The sequence below is a fragment of the Dryobates pubescens genome, chromosome 4, assembly GCF_014839835.1.
Source record: "Dryobates pubescens isolate bDryPub1 chromosome 4, bDryPub1.pri, whole genome shotgun sequence".
NCBI classification, from domain to species: Eukaryota; Metazoa; Chordata; class Aves; order Piciformes; family Picidae; genus Dryobates; species Dryobates pubescens.
Window position 1 is genome coordinate 7,027,186 of NC_071615.1, and position 19,945 is coordinate 7,047,130.

Below are 19,945 nucleotides of genomic sequence, written 5' to 3' on the forward strand. Positions count from 1 at the left end.
CAGGTATCCTGCCCAGTGCACCGTAAGCTGCTTTCAAGGACATGCCCTCTGTGCACTCAGCAGTGGCCCCCACCTAGCAAAACAGCTAACCTGGAGACAAACCATACACTGGCATGTAAATCCTATCCATTTCCACTGAATTTGCAGAAGGATCATCTGAGAGTTAATCAGGTTGATCAGGAACCTTGGATAGGCGGGTCCAGATTTGCCAAGGTATCTAAGTGACCAAGCAGGGCTCAAATTAAAGATGTTGTTCAGAGGATGAATACAGACAGTGCTTTGCAAGGCTGAGTATTTTACACCTCTGTGCAAAGCTCTGCTTGTCTTTGTTCCGGCTTACCTGTCTAATAAGCCAGCACGACAGCACTTACCAGGCTGTTATGAAGCATGAATAATATTGTTTAACACTTCAGATCTCTCAGTGAAAGGAAAAAATAATATATTAAAAATGATATGGGCACAAAGTATTGCCATAAGAAGCCAGCATTATGCCATAGAAGTAATGAGCAGCATTAGAGCTGCACACAGGAGTTTCACTTTAAGGCTGTATCATTTGCTACTGCGTCCATTAAAGATCAGCCGTTATGGTAACACAGCAAACTGCTTTTCATAGTAAATTTGTCATGTTATAAGCAGTAGTCAAAATTCAGCAGAAGTGACAAGTTGAATTCCCAGTGACACCTGAATTTTGTACATCAGCTTCTCCTGACAAACAGCAGCGCACACACACATAAAGAAATCATTGTAGTAAAGCTTTCACTGGAAATAGAATGATCTTATTTCAGTTATCCATCATAACTCCCACTGTAATCATTAAGAGTGAGGGGAGCAGAGAAATCTGTAACAGGATCTTGGCAAAAGCACAGGAGGATACTTTCTCCAAGCCCTTAAAGCTATACAGCCCTTTCTGAAACTGGGTAAGGGATCTTCTAGTACTTAATGTGGATGCCAGTCAAATTCTGTTGTCTGTGATTGAAAATCTGGGTCCAAACTATATTCTCCTCTAAAGTACCAAATCATTAGTCAAAGTCCACTGCTGACATTTTTTCCACTGTTTCCAGCTGGTTTCAGACAAGAATGATTCAGATCTTTAAGATCTTCCCTTAAACAAGTCCCACACACATACATGACAGATGGTGTTAGACACAGAACACATAGTCTATAGTAGTGCATCTATATATATAAATCTCATAAGGTAATTTTATAGATAAGAATGGATTGCATCACTTGTATAGTTAGTCACAAGTCTGGCAGGGGACCTGAAACCTGGAAAAGACTTGGACATCTCACTAGCATTTGGTGTCAGGAGATTCCCAGGCACCAGAGGGCTGCATCTGGCTTGCTTTTGGAAGCTGATTTCATCCAAGTCACAACAATAATTCATAGTTATCATGCAACTGCCAGCTGACAGTCTCCAAACAAAATGGTGCAATCTGGGTAATGCTAGAGAGGAGCTGGGAATGTGGCCTGGTTTCTGTGCCTCATTTAGACCATCCTGAAGCCTTAAACATGCAATCTTCTATTCAACACTTACCCTTACTTTTTGCTTGAAACCCTCCAGGTCACATTCAGATTAAGCCCAGTACCAAAAACCACAACCCAAAGAGAAATGGTAGACAGATTAAACAGGACATGAGTTTGGTTAATGGAGCAAAAATCCCACGCTCCCTGTAAGTGGAAGCAGCTGAAACCACAACTTGACTCATTATCACTGTCAATGATTAAACAATGCACATTTTTGAAGACTGACATGTATATTTGCCTTTCAGCCTTGTTAACTGTTAAGAAAAAGTCAGTAATACTAAAAGACGCTGTTCCACAGAGGAGAAAGTTCAGCTGGGCCACCTTCCACGTGAATTTGGTTCTTCGTAATTGGATAAGCTTGGCCTGCTTTTAAAAATCTGCTTAAAGGTTTGCAGATTCCTTCAAGGTGGTTCAAAAAGACAAGGATATGCTGTAGCCCAGGTAAGGGCAGCACTGGGGACAAGGACTGCAAAAGGCTTGACTCCTTTATTCACAAACTAAGAGAAGAAGATGATGGCAACTCATAAAAATAGGGTATTCACTAATTTTGACTAGGTGGGTTGGATAAGAGGTTGGACATGACAACCTTGAAGGTCTCTTCCAACCTGGTTTATTCTAATTCAGTGCACCTGATCTTCTGGGCAGTTGCTAAACCCCTAAAGGAAATTTGGAATTTACTATTAAATAAGACTGCTATTCCCAGGGTAAATAATAGATAAGTCTCTTGATGCATTGGAAAACCCATCCCAATCTTTTGCAGCTGCGTCCTTTGATATGAGCAAATCACAAATACATTGGGACAAATATCTCCTAGTGCACCTCTTCTGGCATCACAGCTCAGTGTGACCTACAGTATTTAAGTGGGGGTTATCCTAATAGGGACTCACTCATAAGCCTAATTCCAATCCATTTTTAGGGAACACAGAGGCTGAAGCAGATGTCACTGACATTAGCACCACGCTCAGTAACTGAATCATTACATTTGATACAGGATCTACTTATAGCCCTGCTAAGATTAACCAGAACATGTGGTTACCTGTCAGAAGGATTTTGTTACACAAATAACAGCCTTGCCTTCCAAACCACAGCAGTGAGATATGCCACCTCCCTCATCTGGAGAAGTCAGACTGACAGCTACAGCATTAGAACTAGCACTAAAATCAGCATTAGACAAAGGCAAAGTTCAAAATGCATTCCTCTACTTCTCTAACCAAAGTCTGTTCAGAGAGGTATTTGGGACATATCTGCCATTTCCCTGTCCAAAGTGATTCATTTCACTGCTAGAGCTATACTGTTATATTGCTGGGAGGAGACTTGATAGGGTGCTTGGTTGCATGGTTTAGTTGATTAGGTGGTGTTGGATGATGGGTTGGACACAATGATCTTGAAGGTCTTTTCTAACCTGGTTTGTTCTGTTCTATTCTACAGATGCTTCATACTAGCAGAACAAAGATTTCTCTTGATTTATTCATTTAAACTGGAGTTAATCCCCTAATCAGCATGTTTTCCCCTGCAAATGTCGAGTGCAGGCTACTTGATTTGTTTCTTGAGGTGATTCAGAAAAAGGAAAACCACAACTCCTGTATCTGGTACAGATTGATTCAGCAAGCAAGTTCCAGAATCCCTGACCAGCACAGCTGTACCAGCTAAAGCCAGGGCACCAAAAATCATTTGTGCATTGCCTTTCAATGAATACAGTGTGCAGCTTTGCATGTATAGAGCTATTCCTGGGAACATGGCTGGAATAGTAGAGAATTACTCATTTTTGGTGAAGCACTCCTACCTACACATGGCCTTGAAGTATAAAAATACTTAGAAGGAAAACTGTTGCTAGATACAATGAAGCTTCAGGGGGTTGAATTTAAATATATTTAAAAAACCCATCAGTTTGAATATCAGACTAAAATATCTGGTAAGAAGCAGGGTAGGCTCACTATTGAGACTTTAGTTTTCTTGTGTCAGACGTTATTGAGCAACGCTGCACAGAAGTATTAGAGTATTAGCACTATCTGTCTGCATTAAAGGATCAGATCTTGTCTGTACAACAGTCACATGCCTCAAATTTTGGAAAAAATAGAGAAGTTTAAGTGTCAAAACACAGCTGAACAGCATCTGGGTAAATGCATAGAGCTATTCTACAATCAACTCCACCTAGACCACGGTTTCCATCCCTGTGCAGTACTTCGGGAGACAGATTAGCTGTCAGTGGCCTGAGCTAGAGCTTTGTCTACCCTGTGTTAGCAAATCCAAATGTGTTAGCAAGATCCTTCTGAAAGGCTCTTGCACCTTTACCTACAGAAGGCTGTTCATTACATACCTGTATCCCCATGAAACCACACTCTGCTGGTGTATGGTTTTGTTAGACTGCTAAGACCCAGGCAGTCATATCCCATGAGAGGGTGATGCAAGTCACTTGGCACTGAACCTAATCTCCTTACTGCAGAAGGGATGGAGGGACTAGAGCACTGAAGCTTTTAGAAATGTAATTTAAAATGTGTTGTCTTCCAAATGGCTGCATGATCTTAGAATGGTTCAGGGAGCATTTGAAGACAAAAAGCCATACCCCATAAAAACAAGACCACAAACTGCAACAAACATGAAATGAGGTACTGAATTACAGTTACTTTGTTGGGTTGGTCTCTTCTCCCAGGCAACCAGCACCAGAACAAGAGGACACAGTCTCAAGCTGCACCAGGGGAAGTTCAGGCTTGAGGTGAGGAGGAAGTTCTTCACAGAGAGAGTTGTTGGCTATTAGAATGTGCTGCCCAGGGAGGTGGTAGAGTCACCGTCCCTAAAGGAGTTCAAAAAAGGATTGGACATGGCCCTAGATTGGATTCACCATGGTTTAGTAGTCATGAGGTGCTGGGTGACAGGTTGGACTTGATGATCTCTGAGGTCTTTTCCAACCTTGTTGATTCTATGATTCATTAATGGACTGCTAGATGTAAGCTTTGCAGATGTGAGACACATTCAGTATGGTTCATTCAGGAACTACTGAGACTAATCCCAAAATGCTGAACCAGGACTCAAGCTCAACAGACACATGTGGTTACAGAAAAATCTCCTGTTAAATTTCCTTTAAAGATAAGCGAGTTTCTAGCTTGAATGGGCCTCATAATGGCAAAATGCTGAAAAGTCTAAAGGAAGAAACCCTGTAAAATAGCTATATATGTATGTGTGTGATGTACATATTTACCTTTTAAACCAAGTTTGTGATTTCCTTAGACCACCTAACGCTGAGAACACAAAAAACTGTACATAATCCAAAAGCACTGAACAGTTTTGAATGGCTTTCTCAACACAGAGCAAAAAACATTGCTGAAGCATATGTGTGAGGACCACAGATTTCTTTGTTGTGTATATGGCTTCTCCCATACAGCACACTGGATAAGATATTAGCATAAGGAGCACAGAGAGAGACTGTTATACATTAGACCCTGCACAAGCAGCAATATCATCTCTCTCCATAAATCTAATTAACCAGCTGGGGTGCCCAAAGAGGACTCCAACTTCTATTGCATTAAAATAAAAGGCACGACTGCCACTATAGTGGTGCTGCCACTGAGCGGGCATGACATGGAGATCCCCCCCTCAGTGTTATCATTCTCATTCCCTTAGTCCAGGCTTTTTTAATAGCACCAGAAAATGTTTTATTCATACTCATAATAAAGCTTTAGAAGAATGCACATTTCACTTGTGTTACTGCCTACGTGACAATATTAAGCATCCTAGTTTTCAACCCCTGCCCAGTTGGTAGAGCCTGAATTTGAGGAACCAGACTCAGAAGGGCTGCCAGTCAAAGGACTCAGTTTTACAGGGGAACAGCCTCCATCAATATACTTTTAACTTGGGTTGTTTTATCACTAAGACAGGGGGGCCAAATGTGACCTTGGTGAAGTAACTTCCCAACACAAGAGGCAAAAAAAGCAACTGCAATTCTCTGCCTTGAAACTCCCCTTGTGTAGGACTACCCTCACAGCACAGAGGAAGATGAATATGGTTTAGGTGCTACTGTACTTTAGAAGTGCTAGAGCTGCCTCTCTGGGATGCTTTCCACAGGGAGAACAGATCAGCATTTGATTATTCTTCTGAATTACATGGTCATTTGGTAGTTAACACTTACACCAGAGGTTAATCCACACTGTTATGTTCAGGATGCAAAAGCAGTGACCAAAGGTTTGATTTTCTGATTCAATGATTGAGTGGGAGTGGATTATTTCCCCCTACCCTACAGGCAGTATTTAAGACTCTTCAGATTTTCAGGTGAAACACGTACAACACCTCTTGGAAACTGACATCTAACATAGCCCCCAGGGCATTTGTAAAAGGCATCCTAAGGTAGTCACAATGGCTAGTGATAGGACTAAGGGAAATGGAACAAAACTGGAAGTGGGTAGATTCAGACTGGGTGTTAGGAAGAAGTTCCTCACCATGAGGGTGGTGAGACACTGGAACAGGTTACCCAGGGAGGTGGTGGAAGCCTCATCCCTGGAGGTTTCCAAGGCCAGGCTGGATGGGGCTGTGAGCACCATGATCTAGTGTGAGGTGTCCCTGCCCATGGCAGAGGGGTTGGAACTGGATGATCTTTGAGATCCCTTCCAAACCTGACAGTTCCATGATTCTGTAATAAAAGAGATTGGTCACAAAAACTACTTTTCTTCATTGTAAAGACCCACAGGAGAGTGCTTAATTTTACCTATAAATTAGATGACCCTATAGTAGAAGCCTACCCCAAGAGATATGTCCATTGAGACAAGAGGAATTACATTCAAAAGATCTCTACATAGCTCATCTACAGACCACAATCAGTTTAAGAGGAAAATCCAGATGTAATTCTAGGTTAGGTGCCTCTGATCTGGTTCAACATGCACAATTCAATTACGCATCACAATGTCTCTAGTTCTGAGCAGCAAATTTGGTCTTCCAAGGAAATAAGTGTACCTCCTGCACAGGGCTGTGAACCATGCTGAAAAGTTCACTCCCACATCCCTAGGCACTGAAGGCATAAAATTCAGAACTCTGCTTCCCTGTGATCTGTTGGTTTTCATTCCAAGAAAAGCAAAAGCATAGCACTTCTTCATCTCAGTGTGCTTACAGAGTGGTAGCTTTCCTTTCCATTGCATTTAATGAGAAATGCTTCAAAGGTTTCTAGGAAAAGAAGCTACCAACATCCCATCAAATGTTTAGAACCACACACTCTGTGCCCCAAATATTCATCTTTTGCTCATTCAGGCTTTTTCTTTATCAGTTCCAGACAAGGTCCTTACAAACTTTTAAAAATCCTGCTTCTTTAGCCCAGGAGAGCTTGTTAGAGTCCTGTCCATCCCTTGAGAGATAAAAAGGAGCATCTTAGGCACAAAGGAATGCACACAGTCTAGCTACACTCAGACTCTCCACTAAGCTCCTGAGAATTTCCTGTACACCATCCCCTGCCTCTCAGTCATTTCAACATGCCCTTTCATTTGATTTTCAGAGAGAAGTTGGAGCATGAGCTAATCAATGTTATACTCAAGGTAAAAGTGTTAGAGCTCTAATCTATACAGCCTACTGGAAAGAGCACAGACACTTCCCAACACTGATGGCAGTGAGCTGTCTGGATAAGATATGAGAGCAGTTGAGGACAAAAAAAAACAACCCACAAATGAACAAACCTTAATGTTATGGCTCTCTCCTGTGAGAGAGCAATCACCTCTGAAAACGAAGCCTGGCCATCACCCAAAGTAAAGGTGTGTCACCAGAGCAACAGAGGGTGCTATTGCTGTTCTGCAACAGGCAGCTTTTCCAGGAAAGTTCCAGCACCTTTGAGGTAGAAAACATCTTCTCCACACATTTCCTCCATTAGCTTTAAACCAAGGACAGATGGAAATCCCATGATGATATCTCACAGCGTAAGGCTGATAACCCACGGTAACCTCAATCTTGCCCTTAAAGCAGTGTTGACAGCTTCCCAAAATAGAGCATGTGGGCAGATGTTTGGGAGAAAAGAAAGCAAACATCTGTCCTGCTAGAAATGTAAATCCTCCATACCCACCCTCTGCCACTCTGTAGCTTGGCACCAACTCACTCTCAACTCCTGCAGCACGTGGGCACACACAGGGAACAGCCCAGTCCCATGTCACAGCAACCAGCTTCACGCTGGATTTTGGGTAATGCAGAGCATTAAGCACAGCCTAATATCACTAATGCAAACCCAGGCTGGTATCCATATTATAGGATCTGAGCAAACGGGCTCGGGGTTAGCTGGAAGTCCTAGCTGTGTTAACCAAAGGAGTTTTGCAAGCAAAAGGAAACAAACCACTTGATCACATGATGCCACGAGCACATGTGCACCATGCGTGATGAGGTGACTCTGCTCAGCTGCTTGTGATCTGCAATAAAGCTGAGCAAGTGCAAGAAGTCATGGGAGTGCCAGCAGGAAAATCCTAGCTGTTACTTTAACTGGAAGTGTGCTTGTTTGCTGTGTTCTCTGCTGGCAGTGAGAGCACTGTAAATAAAACATGACCACTCATTTATTTAGCAAGCAAGTCTTTGAAAAGTTCTTTTGCACAGCTCTTACTAATTTATGCCATACAAGATTAACCCTCCCTCTGCTCCACACCTTCACATGCTTGAAGTGACCAGGGAACAAGATCCTTGTTAAATATTGCTCTAAAATATAACATTTTGGCACCTCTCCAGTTCTGTTCCAGCCATTTGACTGCCTTGGAGAGCTTCAGACAAAAAAGATACAATTCAGCCAAGGATTCACCCTCTTGTCACCAAGATTCAGTCTGATTCTTACCCCAGTCAGTGCCTTTTCTCTAGGCATACACATCATTCATTCTACACATTATGGTGCTGATCAAGTGACTGAAGTGCACAGAGAGCCCTGTGCAATCAGTACAGCTCCAGCTGCACATCTGAAATGAGGTGAAAGATTTTATGCTGTACACATGAAGTATTTACATGTGCAGCCGCAGAGCACACGCCAGGATCAGGTAACCCACCACACTAAAGGATGGAGCTCCTGTGGTTACTTGGAAACATGCCTGTGAAGTTCAGCCACAGCTCTGCAGGTGGGTTTGCACTGCCAGAGTGGTTTGAAGTGAATATTCAGTCTAAGTTTCAGTGGCTCCCTCTTTCACACGTGTGGGGAAGCCTGTTCATATTTGTAAGTACACAATTTGCTGTGTATAAAACTCGTTCATGAAGACAAGCACACACATGCAGTGTGTGCTGCTTCATAGAATTATGATGGTTGGAAAGGAGCTCAAGGATCATCTAGTGCATCCACCCTGCCATGGGCAGGGACACTTTGCACTAGATCAGGCTGCCCAGAGCCACATCCAGCCCGGCCTTACAAACCTCCAGGGAGGGAGCTCCCACTAACTCCCTGGGCAACTTGTTCCAGTGTCTCACCACCCATATGGTGAAGAGCTTCTTCCTAACATCTATAATGGATCCATTCCCCCTAGTTCTATCACTACCCAACACCCTAAAAAGTCCCTCCCCAGCTTTCTTGCAGCCCCTTTCAGATACTAGAAGGCCACAAGAAGGTCTCCTCGGAGCCTTCTCCAAACTGAACAACCCCAACTCTCTCAGCCTGTCTTCATAGGAGAGGTGCTCCAGCCCCCTGCTCATCCTCAGGGCCCTTCTCTGGACACATTCAATTACAAACAAACAAGCGCCACCCAAAACACTCCATCCACATTTTAAAGTCCAAAAGAGTCAGTTTATCCTTCTTCAAAATGGCACCAATTTCTGAGATAACAACCACAAGTGGGCAGCAATTTCTTTGGCATTTATAGACAAGTAAAAGCTTGGTGAAACCAAGAGGCAGTTGTGGGACCTAAACCAACTAAAAGGAGTCTTAGTTCTCACTGCAGGGATGTCTGAGTTTCCCACAGCACAAAGGCTGTACAATCACCTAGCTGAGAATGCCTAACACAGGTCAGCTCTTCACAAACAGGAGCTGCTGACCAGCCAGCTCAGGCAGGTGTGTAACTACTGAAGCACAACAGCAGCTCCATCTGAATTAAGCTTGCCCTTAGAAAGCATTCGAAGGTGAACTCCTTCCATATGAGAATGCATTGAAGCCCCTTGCACTCTGCAACACTCACTGGACAGCATCTACATGTGTCCAACAGCTCCTTGGCTATGACCATGCTCCCAGTTCTCACCATTTGAGCCTGTGCTATAGCTATTCCATTTCCAAACAGGGCAGGCAGCACTGAGCCATATGGTGTACTTCATAAAATCAGAGGATTCATTTTCAGCACTTGATTATTAGCCCAAGTGTCAATATGAAACATTATTCCTCCTAAAGCCCTTTATTAGCAAACACAAGCATAAATATTTAAGGCATAGTTACATGATCTAGTGCTTAAAGTGCAAAGAGAAAGCAGTGCACTCTTCTATTGAGAGTATTAGCTTAGTTCAGCGTAAAGGATCATTGAGGAACATCCAAGAAGTGCTGGGTACTGATAATTCCACAGCACAGCAGAGATGATGTTTAACACTAATGAAACAACAAGGAGGCCAGTCATGTTTGTGGCTTCAATTTTAGCGTCTTCAAGAGCTGTTTACAGGGGTAGTGGTCGTGAAGAACAGGGTTCAGGTCTACTTGCAAGAAGCTGTGTGGAGCCTGAGGTTAGAAAAGATTAAATCTCACCATAAATGCCCCCAGCCTAGCCAAATGCAACTCCACTGAAGTCTTTATCACCCTGTAGTGTAGGACTAGCACAGAGATCACCAGCAAGGACCACATTCAGAAATTGTCCTGGAAATGAGGTTAAAAAAACCCAACCAAACCAAACACACACCCAACCCAAACCCATCTCTTCTGAAGAATGTGCTTGTAAAATCAGGTTGGTTTTACACTGTAAAACAAGTGGTTAAGGCAAAATGCTGTATTTAAAATGCAGTGTTATTTTAGACATGTTTGGGAAGTTGGTGGGGATGGAATAAGAGAGGAAAAATTCTTGGATCTGCAACTCCCCCAGACATCTGAGTGCCCAGAATATGCACTACTTTGTGTTATTTGATCCCACAGCAGCAAATGCTCTTCTTCCACAGCTACTGCCCTCACAGGCAGCAAAATCCCTCAGTCCCCTCCAAAGCATCCAGCCCCCCCCCCCCCCCCCCCCCCCCCCCCCCATATTGCTGATACCCAGAAAATAAACCTGCTTCATCGTGCCCATATTGATTTTGTAGAGGTAGAACATCTTTGGGAGATAGAGTCTACAACTCGAATACAGATGATCTGATTAACTCTGCAATTTTACTTATTGCTACTAGGCTACTCTTTTCTTCTTCTTAAGGGGATTATTGATTTGGAGTTTATAGCAACTTCAATGTAACAACGAGGCATGCTGTGCACAGACATAAAGCAAAGAAAGAAACAGTCACTTTTAACAAGGAGGACAACAATAATGCTTATCTGAGCATATAAATGAAGGTAGCACATCTGCTGAAGTAATTGATTTGTCAACTACCTTCTTGCAAAAGCCAGGGGTGCATATGCTTGGTGGTGGTTCACAGGACACCAGCAGCAGCTTTCACCTGATACAGCAGCACTTCCCTCCCTTCTGTCTTCCCCAAGATAGGTAGCTAGCCCTGGTTAGATGCAGCCGTGGAGAGAGGGCATGGCAGGGAGGAAGGATGCAAGAACCTCCCATGGACTAAGGGTGAGTGCCTTAACTTGGAGAGCAGAGTCTCCCCTGGTTTACCCTAGCACAGGGAATCCCAGCCAGCCACCTTCCCTATTCCATAAATGAGATTTGTAGAAAATCCAAGACATAATAAATAAATGCACATGCAGGGGAAAATCTGCTGAAGGGCTTCCCTGAACTAAGCTGGGGCTATTTACTGGAGATGTCAAGTAATCCTTCTATTTCAGCTCCCACAAAAGGCAAAGTTAACATGCACACCACAGGGTTCAAAAAAATGGATAGAAAAGTTCAGAGGCATATTACAGGAATTCAAAACTAAACCTGAGCTTGCTGCAGAATCTCAACAGAATGTTAATATCAGGAACTACCTCTGTGCAGGGAAAGAGTATAAGCTCTGTTGAACAGCCGAAGAGATCCAGCCCCTAATTAAAGGGGGGAAATGGGGGAAGAGAGAAAATAAAAGTGAACAGGTATTGATCACCTCTAGGGGGAAGAGCTGGAAGGAAAGACCACACACAAACTGAGAAGCTGAAGACTACTGGGATTTCTATTTTAAGATATTTATTCTCTCTCTCTGCAGTTTCTATTAAAGCCCATGTTAAATGAATTAAGAGGAAGGGAAGTGACATCTTTCCCAAAGCAGTTGTCTACAGGGAAGAATTGGCAAACCACTGCCTGTTCCACATGGATTCACACCAAGCCTGGCATACTCAGCACTGTCATTTACAATACTGAGATAAATATATGTTCTACTAGCAGTGAACTTAGAGACCACACAAAAGACACCACAGTAGTAAATAAGGATGGAAAGGGGCCAATAAAGTGACCTGGATGGCTTAATAGATTGAGATCTTTCCAACAACAGGCTTTAACAGAGCCAAGACAAAGCTGTATGTCCAGGAACAACGAACATTCAGCATGAGAACCTTCATACTAGAAAGCAGAATGAATAAAGGATTTGGACAACATAAAGAACAGCCAATTTGTCAGGCATTCCCAGTGGCAAAGCTATCTAATAACATCCCTGAATATATGAATCCAAGAACAGCATCTGGGAGCAAAGAATGCATTTGACTTCTTCACAGGGCACTGACAACAACCAGTTCCCGCTTCAAATCTGATATGTTGAAGAAAAACTCGTGATAGCAGAGAAAGAAAAAAGACACAAAGTGTTAAGGGCTGCAATACCCAAATATATACCAAGAAATACCCAAAATTGCTCTTAGTTGTTTATGCAACTGGCAAAAGGTGGCCAGAGTTGACTTGCAAGGAAGGAAGGTGCCAAAGAGATAAGTATGATGAGAACCAACAAACGAAACAAGCCAGACAAAGATGAAATTAGGAAAAACTGGCTTGCTGTCTTAACCCTGAGAGAGCTGGCTGGAACACACAGCAAAGGAAAATGGGGATTCAGTGCCTGCTGACACCCTCAGACCATTTTCTAGGGAATCTTTTTGTAGAGCAAATTACAGGCTCAGTGGAAACATAACTAGGACCTGTGAGGGTCTACAGAGCTCATTACTCAGACCATGCTGCAAGGCAAGAATTACCATTTACTTTTCTCTGGTAACTGTTGGGAATAAGGAGTTCTTCTCTTCCTGTGATGCAGTTTTCAGGAGTGTGCAGTAGGGACCACAGCCCTTCATACACCTTCCTCTGCTTGGAATGTCTTGAATCCAGCTCACCGAATGCTACATGCCTTCCGTATCATCAGAGTCAAGAATGCACTCAGAACTGCCAGTCTCAGGAAAAGAAAGTTGCTTCTAACAGTTTAAATCTTAAACACATCTTTTTTCCACCTCTTCAGGGGAGTTTCTGTGATGACTACATAGAATCATAAAATTGTTAGGGTTGGAAGGGACCTCAAGGATCTCCTAGTTCCAACTGCCCTTGCAGGGACACCTTCACATTAGATAAGGTTGCTCAGAGCCAAATCCAGCCTGGCCTTAAAAACCTCAAGGGACAAGGCTTCTACCACCTCCCTGAGCAACCTGTTCCAGTGTCTCACCATCCTCATGGGGAAGAGCTTCTTCCTAACATCCAATCTCAATCTACCCATTTCTAGTTTTGTTCCATTCCCCCTAGTCCTATCACTCCCTGACACCCTAAAAAGTCCCTCCCCAGCTTTCTTGTAGCCCACTTAAGATACTGGAAGGCCACAATTAAGTCTCCATGGAGCCTTCTGTTCTCCAGACTGAATAGCCCTAACTCCCTCAATCTGTCCTCAGATCCTTTAAGAAGAACTGGTCCTAATGCTAACCACCAGGTGACTAAGAGAATGGTCCACCACGCCACAGGACCATGCTCAGGCCAAGATGGCAACATCACTGAGATTTTTGTAGCTGCAACTTTCTCCTAAACCTTTTTTAATTATTATTATTTTTAGCCTGAAGTCAACCATTTCAGCTTCATTTTTTTAAAACCCTTGTGTAATGACTTTTTTTGCCCCTCCATGGTGCACCCCCTTGTCTTGTGTTGAAGGAAACGATGCAGCATCTGCCATTCACAATTCCATAATAAATATTATTGCCAAGTGCTGATGAGCAGATGTTAATCAGCATTTAAAGCTTACAGGACCAAGGTAGGTCAAGTTATTTTAGTTCTCTCTGGAATCTAGAAAGCTCTTTTAAGCTGATTTTATGACGAGCCCGATTGCCTGCTTTCATTACTAGAAATTCACCATATCTAATCCCCTGGCAGCAGAGTGTGCTGAGTGACACCAGCATTCAGTTTAATCAACCAGCTGCAGTTGCATTCAATCACCTCTACTGGAGAATGAGCCTTCACTCACTATGGCTTCAGCTAGAGAACAAATTGGTATGCACAAGGAGACCAGGACTGCCAACAACTGTACTGCAGTGTTGATTCAGATCTATAATAATAGTCTGTTGGCATCAGGGAGCCAGGATACACATAAACAGTTTGTCTAAGTTCAGAACTTATGGGCAATAATGCAAACTAATTCAGCTTGAAGTTGAAGGGAGCAGTACACTCTCAGAATGCCAGGGTTCTCGGTGGAGCATCTGACCAAAGCTAGCAAGACCTCAGTCTGCCTTTATGAGGCTGTTAGTCCTGTCAATAGTCAGAGGGCAACGTGGGGGCACTCTCTAAAGGACAGCAGAACAAAGCCAGCAAACTCCCAGGGTACAGCAGTCTGCAGGATGCTCAAAACACAATATCCTTTCTGTTAGGAAGTTAACTTTTGTGAGCTGTGCCAAAAATCCGTTCCAGGGCGATCTGCACATCTATGTCGTGAGCACATTCTGCTGAAGGACTCTTGCTGACTTCCTCACTACTGGAAGCATGTGGCTTTCTCCTACTGCTAGTTCTCACTGATTGCTGCTGTTACAGACTATAGCACAGCTAGCTTAAACAAGGGAAGGAAAAAGCAGAAGCAAATAGCACTACCATGACTTTTATACCAGTAGGAAGCTCGGGGGCGGGGCGTTCACAAAGTCTCCTAGAAGGCACAAAACCTTTGGACAGACAAATCTGGTCTTTGAGGAGCTGTTACACTGAGATTCGGAAAACTCATTCACTTGCTCCAATGGAAGCAATCAACAATCACAATGAAGTTTCCTTTCTCTCATCCTTTATTTATTTTCAAATGAAGACAGACATCCAACCTAAATAGTGCCCATTAAAGTACCACCTCTGCAACAATTATGAAGGCAAAATATAGAGCAGACTGCAACTTAATGGCTCTATTCAGGTATTTCTACCTCCTCAGGGATTGTTTCAGACACACAGCTGATCAGAGACATGGGCTTTCTTTCTTTCCCCCACTTTTCCAACTCAGAAAATAAGTTAAATTCCAGGAGTGCCAAACTGACCTTGCATTCTCCTCTGCTTGCCCCCTAATTAGAGTTTAACCAGTGGTACTTCCAGCCCTTCATAGCACATTGAGGACAGAAAATGAAGCAAATGTGGACTGATAGGATCAGAGAGCTTTACCCTAGCATCAATTTCTCCATAAATACAAATGGAACATCAACAGGAATTTTGCAGAAAGAGGGGATGGCCCAAAACCAAGATGAAAGCAGCACTAATAAATCTTAACTCTGGTCATGTTGTTCTGTTAGACTTCCAGCCTTTTTGAAGTTTAACATGTTACAGCAATTCCCAGCTGGGGCAAGGCCCAGAATGTAATTTCATTCTCTTGTAATGCTTTCAGCTGACAAGACTGTCAACAGGTAAGCTTCAGCCAGTAAGGCTAATATAGCTTCAGCAAGCCAGGAACACTCACCTCTTCAGAGATAAACCATGTGTTACTAAATACAACATACCTTAGCAGAGCTCTTCTTAACTAAAATCAAATTGCTGTTGTCACTTAGGCATTGATAAACATAGAATCATAGAATCAATAAGGTTGGAAAAGACCTCAGAGTCATCAAGTCCAACCTATCACCCAACACCTCATGACTACTAAACCATGGCACCAAGTGCCACGTCCAATCCCCTCTTGACCACCTCCAGGGATGGTGACTCCACCACCTCCCTGGGCAGCACATTCCAACGGCTAACAACTCTCTCTGTGAAGAACTTTCTCCTCACCTCAAGCCTAAACTTCCCCTGGCACAGCTTGAGATGGTGTCCTCTTGTTCTGGTGCTGGTTGCCTGGGATTACAGTGATTTTTCTAGTCAGAAGGTGATGCTCCTTAAAAATCCCTCCACCAGTCTTGATTTTCTGCTTCAGCTGGGTTTTCAAAGTCCCATTTGGAAGCCACCCACATTGTTATACCCCATCCACAAAGATTGTTCTTAAGACATACCATTTGATTAAACAAAGATTTATGGGGGTTTTGCTTTGAATTTGTATTTCTCAAAGTGAAAAACCCAAACATATAGAAATGCTTAATAATGCCTGAAGTGCTGCTCAGAGCACAGTCCAACAACAAAGAGCTCAAGTAACCAGATGTGTGCCGAGCACTATTACAGCATTGCCATCCCCAGAAGATGCAGGGGGGGTATCAAAGGGATGCTGAGAAAGCACCATAGCAATGTTTCAGAATCAAGCAGGGTTTGTCAGCCCTTCAAGACACACAGTTTATGTACAGTTGTCACCAACAGCCTTTTCTGCTTAGGAGGGAAAGGAGAAGGAAGTGCTGTAGAAGTTTGCTGGGAGTTTGTCCCCCATACCAACAAGCTCTTGTTGGAAGTTAAAACCAGGTGGGATGTGTTATGTTGCATACTGCATAGACTCCAGAGAACAGGAGCACTCTTACCCAAAGTCCACTACAGCTGACAGGTGATTGCCAAAGCTTTAGCTGCCTTTCTGAACTGTGGCATGCACCTTCTGCCAGCTCCAGCTGGTTTTTAGGAGTGAAGAATTGTTTCTCAGTATCACTAAAAAAACAAAACCAGCTGAAGAGTCTTTATTGCTATCATATCCCCAGAAGTCCACAAGAACCATTTGCAAGTCCCACATAGATTTCTACAGCAACCCATTTTCACCTTGGCATTTAATTCAGACTGCTCTAGAACACTTCTGTCTGCATCTGGAAACAGAAAGTACTTTATTTCAGGTAATGAAAAGGGATTTGATCCACACACCCCCCACAGGACAGTAGGATGCAAATGAACAGATCTGAAGCCAGCTGGTGCAGCCCAGCCTCCCGAAATACAAACCTGTCTCTTAGGCAAAGTCCAAGAGGAAGATGGATTTCTGTATCTACAATGATCACAACAAATACACATTTCCAACTTTTACTGCTGATTTGAACTTTCCCTCTAGCACACATACTGTAATGGTCAGAGTTTCCTTCCACTTCTCCCCTCAGGTGGTTTATGGTGTTTCACCCTCCTCCCTGTTCTCCTTCAAGTCCAAAAAGTCTGCTACAATGAATGGGGGGAAGAAGAAATCCATAAAGAGAACTACTACTTCCTTAGCTCAATGAATGGCACTGAAATTTGCATCCTTCAACTGAAAAAAAAAACCCAAAGTGTATGAATGACCAGCCTTTGAATTCATCACTGAATGGAAAACTAGAACTCAATCCAAGAGATGTTAGTCAGATTGCACTGTTACTTATTACAATGAGCATAGATGATTTTTATTCCCCACCCTCAGCTGCTGGGAGCCTGCCCCTGGGGGCTGGTGCTGGGTGGGAAAGAAGGAGGAGACAAAGAAAACTTTAACACAGCCCATCCACCAAAGAGGTTGCCCCAAGATTTACTTGGGAAACACCGAGCACCATCCAGTTTCCCACAGAAACAATCAAGAAAGGAAGCAAAGTTAAGATTTAAATTAAACCAATAAATCAACCACCTTCTCTTGCTTTCTGAAATGGCTTGAGATAAACTCTCATCTACAATATTTTTGCCATATCAGAAAAGGCATCTGCTCATTTGGCAGGGATATTCATTGTGCTCAGCAATCACTAGCTCATTTTGCCCTTTAACAGATATAACCCATCTCTAAAGACTTGTTACTGTATCCTCAAAACTACTGAGTAGGAAAAAAACCCCACAAATAAGGACATTACAGACTCCAGTGATTCAGAGTAACCCACTCCAGCTTGTGGGTTTAAAAATAGCTTTGAAAATCACACCAGTTTTTGTTTGTTTCATTTTTACCAGCATGCTCAGACTTGTCTCAGTTTCTTCTACTCAAGTCTGTGGAAATTTTGCCTTCAGTGCAATCAGAAAAGGAAATTCAGTCATACCCATTTCTCCAGGATAAAGCAACCAGAAAGATGTCAGCCAGCACAGAGTGGTGCAGATATCACTACACGTCTGTAAAGTCACTTCACAATGCTCCTTTTTCAGGCTCTGCCTATGGTCCAGTACAGAACCTACCTCCCTACATTTCTGGGCCCTAAACACCACCATGTGCCCATTCAGCTCACAGCTTTGCTCAGCATCCAAAGACTGAAATCAGCTAGAGCCCTCAGTAGACCCTCCTGCAGCACTCTGTATCTTCACAACTCTGAAAATCCCAGTCCCAGTCTCCAGGAGCAAACAGCTAACATCTTGCCCCTGAACCACCAGACGGCAACTCAAGAGCTGTAATATTTGGTCCTTGAGTGTTTGCACAGGCATCCTGCTGTGGTGGAAGACTGCAGCCAGCCCCACTCACATCAGCAGAGCTACGTTTGGTCTGCGCTGACGTAGCTGAGGAAGCCTGAACTCTTCCAGGGGTTGCTCTGTTTTGTACTACCTGCTTCCATTTGTGCGCACTAAGCCCTGCCAGCCGTCAGGCAATTCCCAGAACAAATAGGCTGGATTCTATTTTCAGCAGGAGCCACTGTCACTGCTTGGGCTCACGTCAAGGGGAGATTTTTCTTATGTTTTGTGTGGTTTTTTTTCCTCCAGATCCCAAGTGTAGGGGGAAAAGAAAGGCATTATCCTCTGTGCAACTTGTTCAAACTGATGTGCCACATCTGAAATTAACAAGCGAGAGCTGAATTCTGTCCCAGATACTTGTTTAAAGCTCTTCCAAGCTGACCTGTGCAGTCAGTGGTGCCTGAGTAACCATAGCAGCATGTGTGAACAATGCCAAATACTTGTGAACAGACACATAAAAATTCAAGAGGTGGAACACACAAAGCATGGATCTCAGTACAAAGCTGAACAGCCACTATAAAAAGCATCAGAGCTGCTGGTGAGCATGAGAGCAGAGTGAGATCTGCTCTTAACCAAACCCAAAACGAGTCGTGATGTGTGAGCAAGAGTGCTAGCACAACCCCAGAATTAAGAGAAGTCAGATTTATACAGGTAAAACTGGAGACCAAATCAGATCTGAATTGTCTGGATAGCTGTGGCCACCATAGTTACCCAACTAGCAAGGTGCGATCACTGCCTTGCAGAAGAAGAGCCCTCAAGCAGCCCAAAGCACATCTTGATAGTGGTTTTCCAGTTACATTAAATTATACTCGATGCAGAGAGGTATTTACCTACTGCAATTATCCCTGGAGCTGGAAGTAGTTCCAAGACCTTAGAAGCTTTTTAGCTAATTAATGCACTGTCATAAATAATTTGATCTCTGAGGGGGATCAGTACTCGCTACACAGCAAGTAACAACTTTCTTTAATGGGAAAAAAGGTCGATTTGCCAATGCATAGCTGTGTTTTATTACAGGTCTTTATCAGCCATTTATAATTTGCCATAAAGAAAAAAAAAGGAGGGGGGAGGGGAAAGAAACCTTACCCTAAAACACTGCACATTGCTGTGAGCTACACTATCCCTGGAAAGCAACTCTAGGTCTGTCCTGTTTTGTCAGGCACAAATAGCTCCTGCAGGGAAGTCTCACATGAAATTAAGAGTCAGTGCAGATCCTTTCTCACAGACCCTTTCGCAGTTGCAGAGACAAAAGACAACTGCACAGGACAATGTCTTCCCACCTCTGCACCAAAGAGGCAACTGTCTGCTCTGTGCCCTTTAAATAGGAGGAAAGCCCATTGCTTTCTGTCGCAGGGGGTAAGAAAAGCTATGTGTGGGACCAGAGCACAATAGCATGGCAGACTTCCTACTGAACACCATTAAAACAAAGAGGAAAGTCACAGGAAAGTTAGGCAGTGCTGTAACCCAGAAGGTTTGAGCATACTCTTGTCAACACACAAGGTTGCCCTTCAAATAGATTTCCTTTTGACCAGTGATGTAAGGAGAGCATTCTCTTGTGGAGATATGTCTAGGTGACCGACTCTGCTACTGTAGCATGAGAGTTTCAAGTTACTCATAAGGTGGTTGAAGTGTTTTGAAAGTAAAACGATTGTCTAGCACATGAAAAACCACCTAAACTCTCCTAAGAAATAGCCCTTTTGTTACCATTC